Source organism: Podarcis cretensis (genome assembly GCF_951804945.1).
Source record: "Podarcis cretensis genome assembly, chromosome: 2".
In the NCBI taxonomy this organism is placed as follows: Eukaryota; Metazoa; Chordata; class Lepidosauria; order Squamata; family Lacertidae; genus Podarcis; species Podarcis cretensis.
The window spans coordinates 24,766,748-24,772,787 of record NC_137171.1 but is presented as its reverse complement, the minus strand read 5'-3'; positions in this window follow the sequence as shown (position 1 = coordinate 24,772,787).

The window sequence follows — 6,040 nt, the reverse complement described above, 5'->3', positions numbered from 1 at the left end:
TTTTTTTGGACTACAACTCCCATTGTCCTTAGCTAGCAGGACCAGTGATCAGGGATGATGAGGACTGTAGTCCAAAAACTGCAGGAGACTCAAGTTTGGGAAACACTGTCTTAGAGCGTCCCTCCCACTGCTCCCTAGCGTCAGAGCCTGCTATGTTCATGGAGACACCCCTCTAGTGCTGGGTCCTGCTGTTCTGGTTCCTGTACACTGACCCCCATTCCTTCGCCATCCTCTGTCACCCTGAGAGTACTTCCTACACCAACTTCTCCATCCCCAGCTTTCCCGTCCCAGCTACAGCGCTCATTGAGATCCTCTTCTTTTTCTCCCTCCTTCCTGTTGTCCTGCCAGTTCATGGCATCCCCTGGTTTAAGGGTTAGTTGTTTTTTGAAAGATGGGGTATATAAGATGTAGAGTGGAAAGGGGGAAAGGATTGTCAGAAAAGTGTTGCAAAGAGAGGAAAGAGCAAGAATGAAACAGTAGGAAACACAAAAAGTGCTTCGTACAAGAGTAGCTCTCCCTATAGGTGGCTATTTCAGTTTTAAAATTTTGGTTCTAATGATGTTTGTTTGTTTGTTTGTTATACTGCCCTTCATCCATAGATAATCAGGGTGGCTCACAATTGAATGTACTATACCTATGATCTATAACTTAGATATTGCTTAGCCCAAAATTTCTCCAACATTTCCCTCTCTCCAAAAACCAGGGGTCAGCAAATTTTTTCAGCAGGGGGTCAGTCCACCCACTGTCCCTCAGACCTTGTGGGGGGCCATACTATATGGGGGGGGGTGAACGAATTCCTATGCTCCACAAATAACTCAGAGATGCATTTTAAATAAAAGCACACATTCTACTCATATAAAAACACGCTGATTCCTGGACCGTCTGCGGGCCAGATTTAGAAGGCGATTGGGACGGATCCGGCCCCCAGGCCTTAGTTTGCCTACCCATGCCCCAAATCATTCTCCATCAATTAATATAAATTGCATTCAGCACTCATCAAAGGGTTAATTTTTTTGTATGTGCTTTCCTTAATTCTTCCTTCCTTTCTTTCTTCCTTCCTTTCTTCCTTTCTTTCTTTCTTTCCACTACTTTTAAACTCCCCATTGCATTTGCATTGGAGTAAAGCACTCAGTCTAAGGCCATTCAGCAATTAAATATGTTCGCAAGGATGATTCTCCAATAGCTGCCACCAGCCTGCGTTTGATTGTATCAGAGAGATAAGCAACCCTCAGACATACCACTTTCAGCGGAGTCACTTTGTACACTCTTCAGTGATTCACCAAGTGTCAATAGATCCATTGATGTCATATTCATTGTGGACCAGCCCTGAGGGGACAAGCAGCAGTGTGAAGCATATTTGACACTAGCTTTTATGTTGAACCTTTTCAGGCAGGTCTTCTTTTCAGTCCTGGCTATTTACCATTTGTCAGGTAGTGACAGAATGTGACAGTTCTGCTACTGTTGTGGGAAACGGCACCAGAAACCTCATGATAAACAACACCATGGAAATGAAGAAATAGCAAGTGCCATCTTCAGCAGATACCAGCGAAGTCTTATTACAGCAGCAAGAAATAGAACCATAAAAGTGTATTGTACACAGAGTGTAAGAGCTGGCGTTTTTGTTTTTACCTATGGGAACCCTAACACGTAGAATAGTGAGGCAGGCAGGCAGGCAGGCAGGCAGGGAGGAGATAAATAGATGATAGATAGATAGATAGATAGATAGATAGATAGATAGATGATAGATAGATGATAGATAGATAGATAGATAGATAGATAGATAGATAGATAGATGATAGATAGATAGATAGATAGATAGATAGATAGATAGATAGATGATAGATAGATAGATAGATAGATGATAGATAGATGATAGATGATAGATAGAAGATAGATAGATAGATGATAGAAAGATAGATGATAGATAGATAGATGATAGATAGATAGATAGATAGATAGATAGATGATAGATAGATATGATGATAGATAGATAGATAGATAGATAGATAGATAGATAGATAGATAGATGATAGATAGATAGATGATAGATAGATAGATAGATAGATGATAGAGATAGATAGATAGATGATAGATAGATAGATAGATAGATAGATAGATGATAGATAGATGATAGATAGATAGATAGATAGATAGATAGATATGATACTTTAGGCACAAACAAAGCCCCATGCTCAACAACCATCCTTTTATCCTGTCCTTGAGGGAATATATATTTTAGAAGTCTTGCCCTTTTTACTAGCTCCAGAAAAAGCTGCTTTCAAACACTTTCAACAATTTCACACTGAAAGTCCTCTGTCATGGGCAAAATGCCTCTGAATACCAGATTCTGGGTTTAAGATTCTCTACTGCGTTCAGGTCCCCTTTGCGGGATTCCTGTATGCATCTAGTTGGCCTCTATGAGAACAGGATGCTGGACGTGATCCATCAGGGCTACTCTTAGTCTTTTGCCTGGAGTTATGGTTCCCCTGATAAAGTTAACATTTGAAATGGATTACAACAACAACATGGGAGGAGGAGGAGGAGGAGGAGTACATAGAAACTTTTTTTAAAAAAATTATTTATACTTTTCAAGTTTATACATTTCATTAGTTTTGCATGTTCAGACCCAGAGACCTCCCCACTAAATAAACACACAATTGACTCAAATTTTAGTTTTGGTTTTTGGCAGAATTTAGGCCACAACTTTATTGATTACAGAAAAGTGAGTGGTTGCATAGGCTCTGGTTCGACTAACTCCCTGCACCCTTGCAGGTAGCGCTGACCCAGAGCTCTATCATAGGTCAGCCAAGGGTGAACACCTGAGGTAGGTGAAAAGCCTGCGAACAGACTCTGTTCACTCCCCAGAGCTCCCCTGGACTCAGGCACGGGCACAACTCCCTCTCGGGGGTTGACTAAACCAAGTTGAATCCCTGGATTCCTTTAACAGAATACCCTTCACGTAGGGATGGCAAGACTGTTCTCCCATCCCTATCACCTGAACCAGTGTCTATCCGCCACACAAACACCCGCACTCGCCGCCAACCACTCGTTCCTGTAACCAACCCCTTAACCCCACTGACACTGCTGTCAGCCACAAATCATTCCCAATCACAGACAGATGAACCCCATCAAACCTGTAAAGGGATGCACCACGGAAGGTAATGCCCTGGTGACAGATCACCACCATCCCACCCAAGGCCAGAACCTTCTTGGCCACTGTGCTCTCGATGCGCCTCCTGGCACTCTCGGTGGCAGCTGGGCGTTGGCTACCTCGCCACACACGTCGCTGCAAAAGCTGCGACCAAAAATTTTTGAGTCCAGGAAGAGCTGCCTTCAACTCTTCCAAGTCCTCCTGCATGCAGGTCTGCAAGCTCAAGCCGGGAGCTTCTGGCAAATCATTCTTGCCCAGCTGCACCACCATCGCCGCAGGCGTGCCTTCCGCAGACACCTTCGCCCACACCGTCATGAGAAACTCCTCCCAACACATTCCTCGTCTGGACACCCAGGAGACATGCACGTGGTTGGGAAGTCCAAGCCTGCGTCCGAATCCAGACTCCATTGCCCTTCTGCTGGCCCAGTGGACAATGCTGTACCCGACTATCCAGATGTGTAAGGCAGACAAACTTAGGAATGAACAAAATAATATTAATAACCGTACTTCAGCGCCGCTTCCATACATAAGTATCAGACTTCTAGCGGCCCACATCCTTGATCCTGTCAACAGACAGGCCCCAGTGTGCCGCAGTGGTGGCAGCACCAATGCGGAAGGAATGAGATGCAAACTCACTGGCCAGCAGGTCACACGCTGCAATCACCTTACGCATCACTGCAGCAAACCGTCCCTGATCTTTGAGGGGACGGTTTTGCTTTACATTTTCTTGCTATTAAAATCCTTGCTGCAGTTGAGGCATACATGAGTAGTGGTCTGTGTTTCTTTTGGATTTCTGGTGTCATAAGTCCTAATAAGAAGAGGAAGAACAAAGAAACAGTGGGGGCACTCAGAGGAGAAGATGGTGAAATGCAAACAGGGGACACAGAAAGGGCTGAACTCCTCAATGCCTTCTTTGCCTCAGCCTTCTCCGATAAAAAAAACAATGCCTGACCTGAAGAATTTGGAGCAAATGATTCAGCAGAGGAATCACAGCCCAGAATAACTAAGGAGATAGTACAAGAATACTTGGCTAGTTTAGATGTATTCAAGTCTCCAGGGCCAGATGAACTGCATCCAAGAGTATTAAAAGAACTGGCAGATGTGATCTCAGAACCACTGGCAGTCATCTTTGAGAATTCCTGGAGAACAGGCGAAGTCCCGGCAGACTGGAGGAGGGCAAATGTTGTCCCTATTTTCAAAAAGGGGAAAAGAGAGGACCCAAATAATTACCGCCCAGTCAGTCTGACATCAATACCAGGGAAGATTCTGGAGCAGATCATTAAGCAAACAGTCTGTGAGCACCTAGAAAGGAATGCTGTGATCACCAATAGTCAGCATGGATTTCTGAAAAATAAGTCATGTCAGACTAACCTGATCTCGTTTTTTGACAGAATTACAAGCCTGGTAGATGAAGGGAACGTAATGGATGTAGCCTACCTTGATTTCAGCAAGGCATTTGACAAGGTGCCCCATGATATTCTTGTAAAGAAGCTTGTAAAATGTGGTCTTGACTATGCTACCACTCAGTGGATTTGTAACTGGCTGACTGACCAAACCCAAAGGGTGCTCATCAATGGTTCCTCTTCATCCTGGAGAAGAGTGACTAGTGGGGTGCCACAGGGTTCTGTCTTTGGCCCGGTCTTATTCAACATCTTTATCAGTGACTTGGATGATGGACTCAAGGGCATCCTGATCAAATTTGCAGATGACACCAAACTGGGAGGGGTGGCTAACACCCCAGAGGACAGGATCATACTTCAAAACGACCTTGACAGATTAGAGAACTGGGTCAAATCAAACAAGATGAATTTTAACAGGGAGAAATGTAAAGTATTGCACTTGGGCAAAAAAAAATATGAGAGGCACAAATACAAGATGGGTGACACCTGGCTTGAGAGCAGTACATGTGAAAAGGATCTAGGAGTATTGGTTGACCACAAACTTGACATGAGCCAACAGTGTGACGTGACAGCTAAAAAAGCCAATGCAATTCTGGGCTGCATTAATAGGAGTATAGCATCTAGATCAAGGGAAGTAATAGTGCCACTGTATTCTGCTCTGGTCAGACCTCACCTGGAGTACTGTGTCCAGTTCTGGGCACCACAGTTCAAGAAGGACACTGACAAACTGGAACATGTCCAGAGGAGGGCAACCAAAATGGTCAAAGGCCTGGAAACGATGCCTTATGAGGAACGGCTAAGGGAGCTGGGCATGTTTAGCCTGGAGAAGAGGAGGTTAAGGGGTGATATGATAGCCATGTTCAAATATATAAAAGGATGTCACATAGAGGAGGGAGAAAGGTTGTTTTCTGCTGCTCCAGAGAAGCGGACACAGAGCAATGGATCCAAACTACAAGAAAGAAGATTCCACCTAAGCATTAGGAAGAACTTCCTGACAGTAAGAGCTGTTCGACAGTGGAATTTGCTGCCAAGGAGTGTGGTGGAGTCTCCTTCTTTGGAGGTCTTTAAGCAGAGGCTTGACAACCATATGTCAGGAGTGCTCTGATGGTGTTTCCTGCTTGGCAGGGGGTTGGACTCGATGGCCCTTGTGGTCTCTTCCAACTCTATGATTCTATGATTCTATAAGAATGCCTTTGGTTTGGGGGGGATTAAGTCTTAAACATTTTCTTTAACTCATTATAAATAAGGACATCCTGTGCTTCATCTTATTTAATATGTTCAATCTGATGAGATACTGTGGGGACTTCCCCTCACCCACCCACCCACCCACCCACAATGCTTAAAAAGTGAGGTGCATTCCTATCCTGGCTTCACTGTGTGTGACACTGAGAAAGTTGGGAACGCACTCATGGGAACTTCACAATACCAGTGTGGGAATGAATGAACGCAACATTTTTCAGCCACTGTAGTAGAATATGTAATGTATACA